We start from the raw sequence: 19,247 nt of genomic DNA, 5'->3' as shown, positions 1-19,247 counted from the left end.
TTATATTCACGGCGCAATCTCACAGAAAGATCACCAAGGCGATATTCTTAATCTGTGAACCTAGTTCAATATTCTTAATCTGTGGAGATAGAGCATGGAATGGGATTCCTGCTAGTCCACATGGAGGACCCTGTTACCTTGGGAAACTTAGTTTGTTCCATCCAAACTTACACCAATTGCTGAATATAGCTGGTAAAATAAAAAACATCAAACGGTCAAAGCAAAGCCTGAATGAATTACAATGTGATGATGTTAGAGACTCAGACTTTTGGAATCATGGTATAATATAGCTGGCCTCCTTCTTTACTCCAGAAGCAGCTGCTGCTAAAGGCTTGTCAACTTTAAGAAAGGATAGCTTGTTGGACTAGGAAAGAACTGAACTTAATATCAAAAATGTTTCAGCTGATGTGAGTGGTGTATGCCACACCGTACTAAAAATCAAACTGCAATTGATCTCTTGCTCTTAGCACAAGGACATAGTTGTGAAGAGTTTGAAGGTATGTGCTGTTTGCCATCCACAAACAACTAAAACGACTACAGAATTGGTTACATGCCCTGAAAGAAGATAGTGACCCCATTGGAAGTTGGTTAGTCAACTAGGGCATCACTGGATGGTTGAAGTCTCTTGTGCTGAAAGGGGAATTAATTTTACTTATGGTATTAATAGAGATGGTTATTTTAGGCTGTATGTTATCTTGTACCTGTAGAAGTGTAAAACGAATAATGTCTAAAACCTGGCTTGTGCAAAAAGAGAAACGGGGAATTGTAGTAAAACATTTTTAGAGAGTAAAAGCATGATATTTTAGTAAAAGCCTGTCTGCACAAACCAGCCTTTGGTATAAGTGATGATATTAAAAGTAGTGTCCTTGAAACTCTCCTGGCGCAGCGAGAATGAAAGAAAAACAATAGCCTTGTGTACAGGAGAAAAAATGTAAAACAATATGTATTAGTCAATAGTAACTTGCTAAGCCTGCAGACCCTGTCAGACCCTATAAAAGTGTGCTAAATATAGAAATAAATGGCATTCACTGTTGTAGTACATCTAAAAATCATGGTATATCCCAAGGGTAAAACTCACCCTCAGTCTGTGTAATGTTAGTCCCTACCTGAAAACCTTTTCTCCTTCCCCTTTCCCATTGGCTGTAACTTCCCTGTGTCCCCTGATCACCCCCGCCCCCTAGTATAAGAGATAAGACCCAGGGCATTTTGGACTCTTTCTTGCCCTGGATGGACAGCAGACAATAAACCCGGGATTATTCCAAGCAAGTTTGAGCCTCCTGTGTCTAAGATACTTTTAGTCTGTGTTGTATCCACTCCAGGATCCCTCTCCCACCCGTGTTCTGTGAAGAGCAGGCCTCTCGCCACAGGGGGTAGAACAGAGGGGTCCCCCGGGAGAAGATTGCAACAGTTCACTATACTTCTGTGAAGATTCAGTGAATAGTCTGGCGGTTTCTCAATACTTTTCAACACCAGACCTCACTGGGAAGGATCTTCACCATCTTTTTGGGTACCCCAAGGGAAACTCGATACCCAACCCACTCCCATTCTCCAGAGGGAGCATCTCCCATCAGCTTGCAGGAGCCTGTCTGCCACTGCCGTCCCCAGGACATCACACAGGAGACATGAGAGCCAGGGGAAAACCCAAAACAACCCACTCCCTCCACCTTCCGTCTCCTCCCTGGGCTGCCCAGTCCCTCTGCTTTCTGCCGCTACTTTGGGGGGTTTTGCTACATTTTAATTCAATACCCCACATCCTCCCCCTAACCCATGCTCCTGTCACATCTTAGAGGTTTTTGCTAGACTTTGTTTGCCAGATGCTACACTCCTCTTGAGGCCTTGATAAGGCTGACCTAGAACAGAGGCTAGACAGAGTTAAGAATAAAGTAGATATTTATTAAAAGGCGTTAAAGGATACACCTTCGGCAGTACAAGAGCCTGGCCAGGGATACACCCAAGATGGACCTAAAACTGGTCACAAAATGGATGACTGGCCACGAGGTCTCACATTTTTATAAGTTTTTGTCCATCTGCATATTGGGATTAATTGTCCAATTACAGCTTCAGATTATGAAGTCCCATCCTTCTTGTTTTCTCTCTTCAGTCCACTGTTGTTTATGCTTTTGGTCCTGAAACTTGTAACGATTGTTCTTGGTATCAAGCTTGAAAAGGAATTGTTGGAACACTGGACACAAAGAATTTCATGCTTTCTGTGCTGACAGGCCCAGACCCACAAGAAAACACAGTGTTTGACCTGAGGCCATGGAAAAGGCTTCCAAAATTAAGATAGAACTGAAACTGCAAGTTAGATAGAATTATATTAAGTCACTGGGTGAGGAATTTAGAATTTAAAGTTTAAGCTATATTAGTGAATAAGAGACAACATGGAGGATTTAGGACGTTGTCCCTTTCTTCTTTTTCTTCATCATCTTCTTCTAGGGTTTTTGGGTAATAATAGGTGATTGGATGGAAGAATCCACATTGCGGGACACAGGTGTTTGATTATTGGGTTATAAATGAAAATAAGTTACTTGGCGCTTCATTATTGGGAAAGTTGACTCTTAAAAGACCTTGGAGAGATACTTCTCCCACCATTTTGTAGCATGTTAACCTAGTGTACATTGTCGCTAGAGGACACAAAGTATAGCGAAGGGTTCCGAGAAATCACACACACAGCAGTGGTTTTCATGAGGCAGAGAAGCCTTTCTTTTGGGGTTTTGTCAACCCTTTTATAAGCTGTTCTAATCAGGTCACCCTGATTGGTAGAAGGAACAAAACCTCCCTTATCCCATTGGTGGGACAAGAGAGAAAACACTCTCAGAACATCTGTGCATTGTTTTGGGAAAGTAAAACCTTATTTACACAAACAGACCTTGAGAGAGACAGTTCCCAAAGACTTTCCCTTGGGAACAATCAGCCCCTGAGAGCTTGAAATTCTCTCAGGTTCAGAAATCATGTCCACAGTACATAGCTCCTCACAGTCTGTAAATATGTAATATAGATAAGGAAGAATAAACAGCTGAGCCCAAACACGAAAGCAGTCTCTCGTTAATGTTGGTCCTGAGGAAACAAACTGAGCTATCAGTGTCACACCCCGACACTTTTGGTCCTGAAACTTGTAATGATTGTTCTTGGTATCAAGCTCAAAAAGGAATTGTTTTGTCTACCTACTCTGTGAAGAAACCTCACTAACACTTAATATGAAGCTCAAAACTACATACCTAGGCAGCACAGAATATGAAAAATATGAAAGCTAAAACTTAAGGCATCATTTCCCCCTTTAGAGGCTTGACAAGGCCTTTACCTTGTTGAGTGTCTATTCTAAATATCTACTAATAATAGGCATTTAATAACAGATAAATATTTAACAATAGTAAACAGCTAACAATAATAAACATCTAACAGTAGTTAAATATCTAATAGTAAATAAATATCTAACACTAGATAAATATCTAGTATGGATGCTAACTATGAAGCAGGGAGCACAGTGCCTGTGGAATAGCAGGCTGCATAACTTTCTCAGTCTTGCCTGAGAAAGTGGCCTGGGAAATCATAAGGAGGAATTAAAACAATCCTCAGAGAAAGAAGACAGTCTTGCAGGTGCTGTTTGTCAGTTTCTTGTTTTCTTGCAAGAGAAGGTCGAGGGGTGGTGTACCCCACTGTCCAATGATGGTGATGTGTTTAATAACCAATAAGAGTTTTACTTTTTTGTACTTTCACGTATGGGTCTATAAAAAAGATCGGAGGTAATAAACTGGGGAGAAATTCTCCTGTTCAACTCTCAAAAGTCTGTGTCATTCTTCTCACCGTTCCCAATAGAGCGACAATCTAGCAATAATAATAAATAATAAACAGTAATAAACATCTAACAGTAGTAAAGTCTTGCACAGTCAGGTATCGTGCAAAGAATAATGGTTATTGTGAACAGTTCTTTAGGCACAGAAGAGGAATCATTTAAAGAAGGTTTTAATCTGCATCAGTCTGTTTTTACAGTTGTTTCAGGAGCAGAAGCCTTCTTAACTCTGGAGTAGTGAATCCAGGGTCCTTTGTCAGCAACTTTGACTGCAGTGAGGGTAGTCAGCAGGACTTGGAATGGTCCTCTCCACTTGGCTTGTAGAGGATCACTGTCCCACCACTTAACATAGACCCAGTCTCCAGGTTGGAAGGGATGTGCAGGTGTGTCCAGTCCTACAGGTCTGGATAACACGATTGTGGCAGTGTGCCTCAGGGGAGACAAAGAGTTACATTGTCCCACCCCAAACCCCTTGTGAAGGGCAGCCCAGATGCTCTGACTGGGTTTGAGTCCCTGGGGGGTTTCTCCCTTGGTGTGTTTCTACTGGTCCCTGACCCTCAACTCCACCCTCAGGGGTGGAAACCCTCAAAAGTTCTGTCCCTCAAAAACCCCTGCTTGGGCTCTGTTCAGAGCTCTCTGTTCCAGACCTGAGTTTGTTCCCATGCTGAATAAATGGTTTCATGAACAGGAGCCTGTCTCGGTTGGTGTTCCATGCTGGTCCCCAGAATCCTGCAGCTTCCCTGGATGAGATCCTGAGGTTTCTGACTGCAACACACGATGTAATTCTGGAGCTTCTGCAAAGTGGAACCTAAAGCCATTAGATATCTCTGCAAATCAAGGTTCTCTTTCATGTGAATTTCACCTGGAATATGCAGAATCTGATATGGCTTGCCATACAGTATTTCATAGGGACTGATATTATCCCTCCTCCTTGGTTGTATGCAGATTTTCAGTAAAGCTATAGGCAAGGCCTGAACCCATGTCATGTATGTTTCCTGACAAATTTGTCTAATTTGTGTTTTTAAAGTCCCATTCATACATTCAACTTTACCACTTGCTTGGGGTCTATAACATGTATGCAGATCCCAAGCAATTCCCAAAATCCCACTAACTTCTTTAACCACTTGCAACAAAGTGCGGTCCCCTATCTGATGGCATCCGCAAGGGAACCCCAAACCTCAGAATTATGTGATTGAGCAAAACTTTCACCAATTCCTTGGCTGTGTTTGTGCAACAGGGGTAAGTTTCTGGCCATCCACTGAAGGTGTGAACTAATACCAGTATGTATCTGTATCCCTCTTTGCATGGTAACTCTGCAAAGTCTATTTGCCAGTAATCGCCAGGAAGATCCCCTACTTTTGTTACTCCTAATACAACTTTTTTTCTCATGTCAGGGTTGCTTTTACAGCAGATGTCACATTTGCTTGCTACTGACTGTACAATATTAGCCATTCCCTTTCCTATTACTACCTTTTTCAGATGTTTCAAAAGATTTTCAAGCCTGAATTGTGTGTTCTCATGTTCTCTTTGATCTAGCTCCTGAAGGATCATGGGTGGGACTACAACATGGTTTACTGGTGTAACAGCCCATCCACTTTCTGTGATCTCAGCTTTAAAAAACTTAGCTTGTGGTCTGCTTGGTCATATTTTGGGGTAAACCCCAACAAATCAATTTCTTTTTGTGGAATTACTGCAATAATACCTTTTTGTACAATCTTTCTTGCTACTTTATCAGCAAAGTGATTTCCCAGTTCTGGAGTGGTTTTCCCTTTTTGGTGACCTCTGCAATGCATGATAGCGAATTCTGTGGGTTTTTTAATGCTCTCTAAGAGGGCAAGTATTTGTTCAGCATGTTTGATTTGATTACCTTGAATGTTCAGAAGTCCTCTTTCCTTCCAGATGGCTCCATGGGCGTGGACAACACTAAATGTATATTTAGAGTCAGTCCATATATTTACCTTTTTTCCTTCAATCAGGTCTAGGGTTCTCATCAGTGCAAGCAGTTCAGCTTTCTGTGATGACACATCTGCTGGCAGGGCCTTTGCCTCGGTCACCTTGTCCTGTGTGGTCACTGCATAGCCAGTCATCCTTTTGCCATTTTTCATGAAGCTGCTCCCATCTGTACAAAGCTCCCAATCTGGATTTTCCAGGGGCACGTCCTTCAGGTCTGGTCAGCTAGAATAAACCTCTTCAATAGTCTGTAAACAGTCATGTTCAGGCTCATTATCAATTAAGGTGGAGGACAGGAATATGGCAGGATTAACAATAGAAGTTGTTTTCAGAGTAACATCAACCTGCTCTAATAACAGTGCTTGATATTTAAACATCCAGCTACCAGACAACCAATTCCCCCCTTTTGCTCAAGTACAGCTGCTACTCTGTGGGGTACATACACTACAATGGTGAGTTTTCAGGCTTCCTGAATCCAGATGACAGTGGTTGCCACAGCCTTCAGGCACCCTGGCCAGCCTTGGGCAACATTTTCTAGCTGTTTAGAAAAGTAGGCCACAGCCCTCCGTTGGTTCCCGAGGCACTGTGCTAGTACCCCCAAAGCTACATTCATTTTCTCATATGTGAAAAGTTCAAAAAGTTTAGTTAAGTCTGGCAGTCCCAGTGCTGGAGCTGACATTAGAGAGTGTTTCAGCTGTTTAAAAGCTGCTCTGGTGTTTTCGGTCCGTATGATAATTCCTCTCTCAGCTGCCTTTTAATGCTCCATATAGGGGTTTTACCACCAGTCCATAATTTGCCATCCACAAATGCTACCAACCTACCATTCCCAGGAAAGCTTGCATCTCTCTTACCATATGGGGCTCTGGGAGTCGACAGATGACTTCTTTCCATTCTTTGCTGAGCTGTCAGTGTCCGTGGAAGCTCTCAAGCCCCAAGTAAACTATTGATTCTTTAGCAATTTGTGCCTTCTCTTTAGAAACTCTGTACCCACTCAGTCCCAAGAATAATAAACTTATGGTAAGTCATATACAGTCATCTCTGGTTCCAGCCACAATCAGGATGCCATCCACATATTGAAAAATAACTCCTCTGGCTCCTGTTTTTTCCAGTCCTCTAATTCCTTTGCTAGCTGGTTTCCAAATATGATTGGACTGTTCCTGAAACCTTGGGGTAAAACTGTCCAAGTAAGTTGACTTTTCCTCCCTGTCTCGGGATTTTCCCACTCAAAAGCAAAGAGCTCTTGGCTGTTTTTGTACACAGGAATGCAGAAAAAGGCATCCTTCAAGTCTACAACAGTAAACCACTCTAATTCATCTGTCAGTGTGGTCAAAAGGGTATAGGAATTGGGTACCACTGGGTCTATGTTCTCTGTAATTTTGTTAATTGCACTCAAATCTTGCACTAATCAATAACTTACCATCTGCTTTCTTAACAGCTAAAATTGGGGTGATGAATTTGGACTCACATTGCTCTAATAAACCATGTTGTAGGAATTTTTCAATTACAGATACCAGTCCCTTATGGTTCTCTAATTTCAAAGGGTACTCTTTTTGCCTTACAGGTGTAGCTCCTGGTTTGAGTGTAATACTCACTGGTTCTGCTCGTTTGGATCTTCCTGGGATATCACTGGCCCATACCATTGGATTTACCACATTCTCAGCTTCAGCGGGGATTTCACTACATTTTTCCTGTATAATAAAAAGTGCAGAAACTTGGACAAATTTAGACTCAGGGATTACAACTCTTATACTTTTTCCCTTTTTAAATTTAATTTCTGCTTCCAATTTTTCTAGAAAATCCCTCCCCAGCAATGGTTTATGGGAGTTAGGCATATAGAGGAATTGATGGGTTACACAGTGTTTTCCCAGTTTAAATTTTAAAGGTTGGAAGAAAGGCCATGTTTCACTTACCCTGGTCGTCCCAACAACATGTACAGTATTGTGACTCAGTTTCCCTTCTAAAGGGTTTAACACAGAATATGTCACTCCAGTATCTACCAGAAATTCAATGTCCTCTTTCCTCAGCTTGTCTATAACTGAAGGCTCTGATGGGGGGGTAGCCTTCAGTCCCCATCATTCAGAGCTTGAGCTGCTTGCAATTTGTACTACTGGGAGTTGGGGAACTGAGGATTTTTCTTTCAGTGCTGGACAGTCAGTCTTCCAATGCCCCCACTTCTTACAGTATGCACATTGGTCCTTCTCTGTAGGGGAAGTTTCCTTGGATGACTTTTCCTGAGTTGCCTTCTTACTAGGTTGGGATTTAACTCTTTCAGTTGGGCCCCTGTCTCAAAATACCTTCCAGGTATCCTCTAGCAGTTTATCGATGTCTAGAACTCCCTCTATCTTTTGCAGCTTTCTTCTTATATCATTTGAAGCCTGACCCATGAACAGTAACACTAGATGTGCTTTACCATCAGCTGATTCAGGATCCAAATCTGTATATTTTATGGCAGTTTCTCTTAACCTGTTTGTGATAGATTGGCATTTAAGAAACAAAGGGAAACAGCTAAGGAAATTAAGGCTGCTGGAGGCTGATGGGAGGTTTTTCTCCTGGCCAATAACTGGCCATTTCTGAGAACTGACAGTAGTTTTGACCATTGAAAAGTGAGATCAACCTGTGAACATCACCTTAAAACCTAAGCCCGGGAATTTCTCTTATTATTTGGTTTCCAGCTTTGAAAGGTAGCAGAACTCCAGCTGGCTCCCATCCCCTCCACAGGCCATACGGCCTGGGCGGGGGCTGGGCTGGGCCTGCCTCGGTCCCCAGGCAGGAGATGGGGCCTGTGGGGCTTCCCCCCAGCCCCAGGCTGGGCTGGGCTCTGCTGTAGCCTCCTGGAAAGCCTCTGGGGTGGCCAAAGTTTTTTTCCTGGGGGGGGGGCGGCCCGGCTCTGAGTGCTGCTCAGCTGAAACCTGGCACCATGAACACCTGCGGCTTGAGCAAGATTTTAATCCTTTTACTACCCAGATGAGACTTGCAGATTTAATCCTTTTTCCAGGAAGAGGACAAGAGAGTGATCAACAGGTAAAGAGACAACATAAACTATCAAAGACAGTGAAGAAAGGAATTAAGCTTCTGATGGGGGAGAGAAATAAGGAGACGCCTCATTAAGCTGAAATATTCTTTTGTTAAAGCTATGGAGATGGACAATAGTGTTCTGAAAAAAACTCTTTTAATTCATGACAGAGTATTTTGGAGGGAATGGAGTATTTCAAAGTGTGGATCAAAGCAAATGAGGAAGTAGTTGTGATCTTATGAGTTCCTGGAACAGAAAAAAGAAGCGAGAGTTGTTGAAGATTTGTGGCCCTTAAGAGACAAAGAGAAAACTTCTGTTTCCAGAGATGATCACAGAGACAGATGAAGAGAACCTTTGCCTTTGAATAACTCATCCTTAAAAATGACACCCCTTGACTTATGGCCCATGAGCACACCTCAGAGTGGTGTGAAATGGGAGGAAAGGACTGATGGCAGAGTTTTCCGGGTGGCTGGCATCAGAAAAATAGAAAGCCATGAGAAAATGGTTTTCTTTTGAAAAACTCCATAGATTGACAAAAGAGAACTTATTTTTCTCTACAAAGACTGATGGAAAGACTATAGTAAAGTTGGGACTGTTTTAACCACCAGGTTTTTTTGTCACTATGTTGTCAATTAAACAAGGGAATGATTGGGTGGTGAAGAAAAAGGGTTTCTGGAGGTTTTATTCTGGTTTCTTATTCTTGTAATTTTGTTAATAAACTTTCTATATGCCTTTTAAGTTTTAAGCCTGTTTTGTCCTTCTCCTAATCCATATCTCACAGCAAGAAATGAGTAAGTTTTCTACTGATTTTTTAGCTAATACTTTAAAACCACAACACTGTTTAAAAAATCAGTGGGTGATTCATCATAATTTTGCCTTACTTAGTAAAGCTTTGATCAATTTATAGCTTTAGGGACATCATGTTTTAATCCATATACCACAAGGCTTTGATATCATTTTAACCTTGCCATATGTTCTGGTATATTTGGATACCATCCTGGATTTTCAAGAGGGAATATCTGAGTGACAGTACCTTAGAGCAATCCATTAGCTATGCTCCCTTCAACTGTGTCCTGGGGTGACTTTATGATACTGGTATCCCCAATCGTCTGGTTTATGTTATATATTAAGTTCTGCACCTTTAAGACTGGCTTTGAGAGCAAGAGAGGGGGAAGAAGAAGCGCGCAGTTTGTGTTAAAGAAAAACATCACTCCCACACATCTCGCTCCTGGACTGTGGTGTCTGCAGCACGGACAGACAGCGGGACAGAGCTTCTCTCTGGCTTTTAGTTAGTTTTAGCTAGCTGAGGCAGAGGAGTTCCCTGGACCTTTGTTTTTTTTTCCATTTCTCTTGGATCTGTGCAAGCCTGCTCTGGACTGAACACCCAGCCAAACCCTGGGAGCTCACGCCTGTGGCCCACCGGGGCCTGGGCCTCGGCACTTTCCAGCGCCGGAGGGACTGATAAGAACCTGAGCGAGCCGAGCTACACCACATGAAAAGGACTTTTTCTTCCTAGATTTGCCATCCCATCGAACAGCAAGAGGTTTTATTATTTAATATGATTCAATTTTCTGTTAAATAAACAGCTTTTTCCACTTCTCTCCAAGGAATTTTTTTTTTCCTTTTCCCGGACCAGTTGGCGGGAAGGGGGCATTTCCCTGGGGAAATCCCCATTTGGAGTTTTCCTCCCTAATTTGCCCTAAACTAGGACAAATACAGTTTTTGGCGCCCAGTGCGGGGCAAGAGAAAGTGGAAAAACCTGTACTGATTGTTGGTTGTATTTTTGGTTGTATTTATTCTGTATTGGGATAAAGCAGTCAGTAGCCATGTTGTTTGGATACATAATATCTCTCGGGGTGGAGGCCTTCATGTGGATCTGGTCCCTAAAATTTTTTGAGGTTTTAATACCTGTCTTTTCCCTCTTTCACAGTAGAGGGGCATGGATTAGAATGGTTATTGTGCTGGGCTTGGTGATAATGATTTATAGGAAGTTTATAGAACTACTGAAGTTTCTGTCAGGTATGTTTGGCTTATGGTTTCTTCGCCCAACCCTGCCTCCCAGTCCCAGTAGCACATTTTGGGAGTTTATTGGTAATTGTACCCAGTTTGTTAGAAGAAGAGCAGGGGATGAGGCTTTTCAGCCTTTTCTTTTCTTCTTCTCCTTTGAATCTGTTATGTCCCTCTTTGAGAATATCCAGTTTCCCCTGAGTGTTAAGGATACCACTTTCCTGGTCACTTTCCTGGTAGTTCAGCTGTTAAGCTTCCTCTATATGTTCTGCAACTTCTCTAGAGTGAGGGCTGAGATATCCAGAAGAGCCAACGAGACCCCCGTCCCAGAAGTAGACTCAGGTGTGAGAAATCCTGAGTGGAGTAGAGAATGGGAGAGAATTGGCCGAATTCTGAAGGAATTTCCTGATCCCCCAGCCTGGGAATTTTCACGTGAACAAATTTAGAACCCAGAGGAAGTAGGGAAATATCTGGAAGAGAATTGCTACGATGGTTCTAAGGATAAAAATATCATTGCAATAAGCTGGGCCCTAGCGTACGCTTATCGCACAGTGCTAGATACTGTAGGGCAGGCAGATAAATCAGCAGCTACCCTAGTCACTCCAGCTGCAGCCAAGCCAGCAGCCAAACCAGACAGTGAGCCTAAGCCAGCAGCCAAACCAGACAATGAGCCTAAGCCAGTGGCCAAACCAGACAGTGAGCCTAAGCCAGTGGCCAAACCAAACAGTGAGCCGAAGCCAGTGTCTGTTGCTCCTGCCACGAGAGGCATGAAATTCAAAACCAAAACCGATCGGCCAGTAGATGATGATAATGGCGATGGGGGGGAAGGACCCTCAAGACCAGCAACTGATCAAAAATCAGAAGGCGCTGGTGAACCTTTCTCCCTGAAGGACCTTCATGGCCTGAGAAAAGATTACACTCGACGACCTGATGAATCTATAATTAGTTGGTTAGTCCGTCTGTGGGATGCTGCAGGTGAGGCTACAGTTCTGGATGGCACTGAAGCGAGGCATCTGGGATCCCTGTCACATGATCCGGTTATCAACCAAGGAATGATGAGGGGGCCTGACCCTTGTAGTCTCTGGGAACGGGTCCTAAGAAGTGTGGCACAAAGATATCTGTGTGCAGATGATCTCTATATACAGCAAACTTGTTGGAAGACCATAGAACAAGGGATTCAGCGCTTAAGAGAAATGGCAATAGTAGAGATTGTCTTCGTGGGTGACTTAGGTACTAGAAATCCAGACTTGGTGCCATGTACATCTGTGATGTGGCGAAAACTTGTTCGACTTGGGCCGCAAGAATACGCTTCTGCTTTAGCAACAATGAAGCGGGATGACCGGGAGGAGACTGTGCAGGATATGGTGAAGAAGCTTCGAGCATATGCAGATACTGTGCATGGCCCCATGCAGGCAACAATTGCAGCTGTGAGAACAGATATGCAAAACTTCCGCAACAAAATAGAGGAGAATCTCAAGAAACTCAAGGAGGACCTTCTTCCAGTCTCGACAGTACAGACCAGGAGCCCTGGTACTCAATGCAGAAGTTCTCCAGATAGGGAGAAAAAGCTACGAGCTGATCTGTGGTTTTTCGTACGTGACTGTGGAGAAAACATGAAAAGATGGGATGGAAAATCTACTGCTGCTCTGGCAAAACGGATGCTTGAATTGGAAGACAGCAAGACTCAGGGGGGATACTCCACCAAAAAGAAAGCCGCTCCAGTAGCCTGTAGTCAAACTGACAAGTATGATGATGACATGTCTGATTCCCTTGAAGGAACCTCCAAGACATATACCCAAGGAAAGGATAACCAGGTTTAGAGGGGCCCTGCCTCTAGCCAGGTAGAGGCTAGGGAAAACCGTGTCTTTTGGACTGTGTGGATTCGTTGGCCTGGAACATCAGAACCACAAAAATATGAAGCCTTGGTTGACACTGGTGCACAGTGCACCCTAATCCCATCAAGATATGTAGGGGCAGAATCTGTTTCTATTGCTGGTGTGACAGGGGAATCACAGGACTTTACTTTAGTGGAAGCTGATGTGAGCCTGACTGGAAATGAGTGGAAGAAACACCCCATTGTGACTGGCCCAGAGGCCCCATGCATTTTGGGCATAGACTACCTCCGAAGCAGGTATTTTAAGGACCCAAAGGGGCTTAGGTGGGCATTTGGGATAGCAGCTGTAGAGACAGAAGGCATCAAGCAATTGAACACCTTGCCTGGACTGTCAGAGAACCCATCTGCGGTAGGACTCCTAAAAGTGGAAGAACAGTGAGTACCAATTGCCACCTCGACGGTGCATCGCCGACAATATAGAACAACTTGAGATGCTGTGATCCCCATCCACAAGATGATCCGAGAACTAGAGAGCCAAGGGGTGGTCAGCAAAACCCACTCACCCTTCAACAGCCCCATCTGGCCTGTGCGTAAATCTGAAGGAGAATGGAGATTGACTGTGGACTATCGTGCATTGAATGAAGTGACTCCACCTCTGAGCACTGCTGTGCCAGACATGCTGGAGCTCCAGTATGATCTGGAGTCCAAGGCAGCGAAGTGGTATGCCACTATTGATATTGCCAATGCATTTTTCTCCATTCCCCTGGCAGCAGAATGCAGGCCTCAGTTTGCCTTCACGTGGAGGGGAGTGCAGTACACCTGGAACCGACTGCCCCAGGGGTGGAAGCACAGCCCCACCATTTGCCATGGACTGATCCAGGTGGCCCTGGAAAAGGGCGAGGCTCCAGAACATCTGCAGTACATTGATGACATCATTGTTTGGGGAAAGACTGCTGAAGAGGTCTTTGAGAAAGGAGAGAAAATCATCCAGGTTCTCCTGAAAGCAGGTTTTGCCATCAAGAAGAGCAAAGTTAAGGGACCTGCTCGAGAGATCCAGTTCCTGAGAGTAAAGTGGCAAGATGGACGGCGTCAGATTCCTACTGATGTCATCAACAAGATCACAGCAATGTCTCCACCAGCCAACAAGAAGGAAACGCAAGCTTTCCTAGGTGCCATAGGTTTTTGAAAGATGCACATTCCTGAGTACAGTCAGATTGTGAGCCCTCTTTACCTGGTCACTCGCAAAAGGAACACTTTCCAGTGGGGCCCTGAACAACAACAAGCCTTTGCTCAGATTAAGCAGGAGATCGCTCATGCAGTAGCCCTTGGCCCAGTCAGAACAGGACCAGACGTGAAGAACGTGCTCTACTCTGCAGCCAAGAGCCATGGTCTGTCCTGGAGCCTTTGGCAGAAAGTGCCTGGGGAGACTCGAGGCCGACCACTGGGATTCTGGAGCCGAAGCTACAGAGGGTCCGAAGCCAACTACACTCCCACAGAGAAGGAAATCTTAGCTGCCTATGAACGAGTTCAAGCCGCCTCAGAAGTGATTGGCACAGAAGCACAACTCCTCCTGGCACCCCGACTGCCAGTGCTGGGGTGGATGTTCAAAGCAAAGGTTCCCTCTACCCACCCCGCCACCGACGCTACATGGAGCAAGTGGATCGCCCTCATCACGCCGCGCGCCCATATTGGAAACCCAAATCTCCCTGGGATTTTGGAGATAATTACAAACTGTCCGGAAGGTGAAAACTTTGGTCTCACTCATGAAGAGGAGCAGGAACAAGTGACATGAGCTGAAGAAGCTCCACCGTACAACCAACTGCCAGCAGAAGAAACACGCTACGCTCTGTTCACTGATGGTTCCTGTCGCATCGTAGGGATGAACCGGAAGTGGAAAGCAGCCGTATGGAGCCCCACACGACAGGTCGCAGAGGCCACTGAAGGAGAAGGTGGATCAAGCCAACTTGCTGAACTCAAAGCTGTTCAACTGGCCCTAAATATTGCTGAAGAGAGAAGTGGCCAAAACTCTACCTCTATACTGATTCATGGATGGTAGCCAATGCTCTGTGGAGATGGCTAGAAAGGTAGAAAAGGGCCAACTGGCAACGCAGAGGAGGGCCCATCTGGGCTGCTGATGAGTGGAAAGACATCGCCACCAGGGTAGAGAAACTGTGAGGGTCCATCATGTAGATGCCCATGTCCCCAAGAGTAGGGCTAATGAAGAGCACCGAAACAATGAGCAGGTAGATCAAGCTGCGAAGATAAAGGTGTCAAAGCTAGACTTAGATTGGCAACACAAGAGAGAGTTGTTCCTAGCTTGATGAGCCCATGATGCCTCAGGCCATCAGGGTAGAGATACCACCTATAAGTGGGCACGAGACCGAGGGGTGGATTTAACCATGGACAGTATTTCCCAGGTTATCCATGACTGTGAGACGTGTGCCACGATCAAGCAGGCCAAGCGGTTGAAGCAGCTATGGTACGGTGGGCGTTGGTCCAAATATAGGTATGGGGAAGCCTGGCAGATTGACTACATCACACTGCCCCAAACTTGCCAAGGCAAGCACTACGTGCTCACGATGGTAGAAGCCACCACTGGATGGTTGGAAACCTACCCTGTGCCCTATGCTACAGCCCGTAACACCATCCTGGGACTTGAAAAGCAGGTCCTTTGGAGGCACGGCACCCCTGAGAGGATTGAGTCAGACAATGGGACTAATTTCAAGAATAACCTTATAAACACCTGGGCTAGGGAACATGGCATTGAGTGGGTGTATCATATCCCCTACCATGCACCTGCTGCGGGAAAAGTGGAGAGGTACAATGGACTGTTAAAGACTACCTTGAAAGTGTTGGGTGGGGGATCTTTCAAAAATTGGGAGCAGCATCTAGCAAAGGCCACTTGGATAGTTAACACCCGAGGTTCCACCAACCGAGCAGGACCAGCCCAATCCGAGCCCTTGCATATAGTAGACAGAGACAAAGTCCCAGTGGTACATCTCAGAGGTTTGTTAGGAAAGACAGTTTGGATCAATTCTACTTAGAGTGCAGACAAACCCATTCGTGGGGTTGTTTTTGCTCAGGGACCGGGTTGTACATGGTGGATAATGCGAAAAGATGGAACAACACAGTGTGAACCTCAGGGACATCTGATGGTTGGATGAAGATCATGAATGAATGCCCTTGTCTGTATATAATGTATGTGTTGTTTAGTTAAAATATATATATATTAATTTTGATAATAAGTTGACGATATGGGGATAAAGGGTGGAATGTCCTGGGGTGACTTTATGATACTGGTATCCCCAATCGTCTGGTTTATGTTATATATTAAGTTCTGCACCTTTAAGACTGGCTCTGAGAGCAAGAGAGGGGGAAGAAGAAGCGCGCAGTTTGTGTTAAAGAAAAACATCACTCCCACACATCTCGCTCCTGGACTGTGGTGTCTGCAGCACGGACAGACAGCGGGACAGAGCTTCTCTCTGGCTTTTAGTTAGTTTTAGCTAGCTGAGGCAGAGGAGTTCCCTGGACCTTTGTTTTTTTTTCCATTTCTCTTGGATCTGTGCAAGCCTGCTCTGGACTGAACACCCAGCCAAACCCTGGGAGCTCACGCCTGTGGCCCACCGGGGCCTGGGCCTCGGCACTTTCCAGCGCCGGAGGGACTGATAAGAACCTGAGCGAGCCGAGCTACACCACATGAAAAGGACTTTTTCTTCCTAGATTTGCCATCCCATCGAACAGCAAGAGGTTTTATTATTTAATATGATTCAATTTTCTGTTAAATAAACAGCTTTTTCCACTTCTCTCCAAGGAATTTTTTTTTCCTTTTCCCAGACCAGTTGGTGGGGAGGGGGCATTTCCTTGGGGAAATCCCCATTTGGAGTTTTCCTCCCTAATTTGCCCTAAACTAGGACAAACTGTCATTGTGATGGCTTTATTGACCATTTGTCTCTCAGTGGGATCAAGTAATGTGTCTAACATGGAGTTCAAATCAGCCCAGTCAGGGTTTTGTGAGTTAATTGCTCTTTCTACTAATGTTGCCACTTTATCTGGGTTCTCTTTATATTTTCCCACAGTAGTCTTCCACTGCTCTGACTGGATAAGGGAGTATGGAACCTTCACATATATTGGTCCCTGATAGCCAACTGCCTGCCTTAATGGGGCTTGCAAAACTGGTTCTTATAGTCCTTTTCCTTTATTATTTATTCACCTAGTACATCTAGAAATTGGACTACATTCTTTGGTGGCTTTTATCACTATCTTTTGCCTCCTTCACCTATTCAGGGCAGCAATGATCTCATCAATCTCATTCTGCTTCTCCTCAGAGCTGCTTGAGCAAGAGCTGTTGGACTGTTGCAGCAAATAATCTAGTTTGACTAGTGTGCTGGTTTTGCATTGGTTGGCTTTTAGTGAAGAGGGAAGAAGCCTCCCATGGATATGATTTTTTCTGAGAGAAGCTTCTAAGAGCATCCTCTGTGCCTGGAATAAACTAATACCTGTCTAGCTCTGAGAATTGACAACCTATTAAAACCATTTAGAAGCTGGGTCCACCCCTGTAAATTCTACATTTTAAAAGACAGGCAAGCCTGGAAAAGTTCTCTCTTGCTTCCAGCTTTGAAGAGGTAACTGGGAGCTGGTGGGGCTGGCCCTGCTCCGCCACGGCCTGGCAGGGCTGGGCTGGACCCCAAGTGGCCAAGTGGGGGATGGGAGACCACAGGGTCCCGGCCAAAGTTGGTCCAGTTCTCAACTGCTAACATCTTGCTGACATCAAGCCCTGCTTCGCAGTTGGCCAATGCCGAGCCAGGGTCCGCAAAGCCCCGGGAGTGGCTCTGGCCCAGGCCAGACCCCCCCTGCTGCAGCTGCTGGGCAGAGGGAGTGGCCCAGTATGGCCTGAAATCCAACACTGTGACTGTTTCAGTCACTGCCCATGACCATCTGCAGGCCTGGACAAGATATCAACCCTTTCACTGCACACATGAGACCTGCAGACCTTGATCCTCTCTCAAGGGAAAGAAAAGGACAGTGACAACACGTAAAAAGACAACATGAAAACACCAGTCAGTAAACAAAGAGTCAAGTCCCAGGCGGAAAGAGAATGAGGAGATGCCCTAGTATTGAGGCTGAAAATTTTTTTGGTAAAGCCATGGAGACAGACTATGATACACTAAAATATCCTCTTTAATTCATGAGAAAGTATGGGTGGATTGAGTGGTCAAACTGTAGATGTGAGCAGAGACATTTCATAATGAAACAAAACCAGATGTTGAAGCAGCTGTGATCCCATAAGAAGCTTGAAGAGAGAGACATGAGAGTGATAAAGACCCTTTGCCCCCAGGGAGAGAAGAAGACCTCTGTTCCCACAGATAAAGATGATCGCAAATATAGATAAAGAGAACCTTTGCTTTTGAACAGCTCATCCTTAGAAATAATACCCTATAAATTGACATTGCCCATTAACTCAGCTGTGAGAAAGCTGTGAAAATGAGAGGACCCTAATGATTGCAGATTTTTTCCCAGGCAGCTGCTATTCGTGGAAATAAAAGGCCACAAGAAAACTCTTGCAAAGAAGTCTACATGGCGTGGCAAGAAAAAACTCCTCTCCCTACAAGAACTGATGAAAAATTATTGTAGAGGTGGTAACTGATTTAAAATCCCAGGTTTTATTTATACGTTATTGTTGCCGCTGAAGATGAATAGATCACACGGACACAGGTCGAGGTGTGGTGAAAAGAAGAGCCAGTTTTATTTTTCCTCCCAGGATTTATAGGCTTTTGACCACGGCCAGGGATTGAATGGTCAGGATAACACTTTCTCACTGCACTGGCCATGAGAGATGCCCATCACAAGACGTGTAACAGAAAGAATGTACACATATCTATGTTTACAGTTACTGTCCTGGGAAAGTCTTTAGAAAACCATGTCAGCAAGCTCAGAAGCTGAGTTTTCAGGGCAACACGTTATCAGTTAGGAAAAAAAAGAAATCAGGCAGAGGGAGGAGAAGTGTTCTAAAATTTTATTCTGGTTCTTCTTACTCTTTTAGTTCTGTTAGCAAAGTTTTATTTATACCTTTTAAGTTTTGAACCTTTTTTTGTCCTCTTCCTAATCCATATCTCACAGTAAGAAATAAGTAAGTGCACTGGTAATTTTAGCCAGCGCTAAACCCACCACATTATTTAGTGCTTTAACCAAGAAACAAAAAATTGGCAAACCTAAACCACTACAGCTAGTCTTGATCCTAGAAAGCACCATGCAGGATTTACTGCAGAGTTGGTCCCAGGCTGTGTGTATGGGATTTGAACTCCTGACCTTCAAAGCCGTAGCACTTGAGCTACCTCACTGCACCACCGCTGGCCTAAGGCCAAGCTGTACCACTGCAATCTAAAGCTCTGCTTTTTCAGAAGGCATCCCTTCCCAGTGGATGAGATGGAGAGCAAAAGCAGCTCTACCTGGGTCCGCTAGGGTCCTTCCACACTAAACAAAATTACAAGAGATCTCGTAACACCTAACTCAGGTGCTAAAACAGAATACCCCTTTATTCAGTTACTCACATGCCTCAGTGTCAGACCTGAGGATTCTTGGGCTCTGATACCTTCTGGACCACAGATGGACCCCCCTGGGAGTTCTGGAAGGAGTCGGGGGCAGGAGCTGGGTGC

Source organism: Poecile atricapillus, chromosome W (genome assembly GCF_030490865.1).
Source record: "Poecile atricapillus isolate bPoeAtr1 chromosome W, bPoeAtr1.hap1, whole genome shotgun sequence".
NCBI classification, from domain to species: Eukaryota; Metazoa; Chordata; class Aves; order Passeriformes; family Paridae; genus Poecile; species Poecile atricapillus.
The sequence above is the reverse complement of the archived record's forward strand: the minus strand, read 5'-3'. Positions refer to the sequence as shown.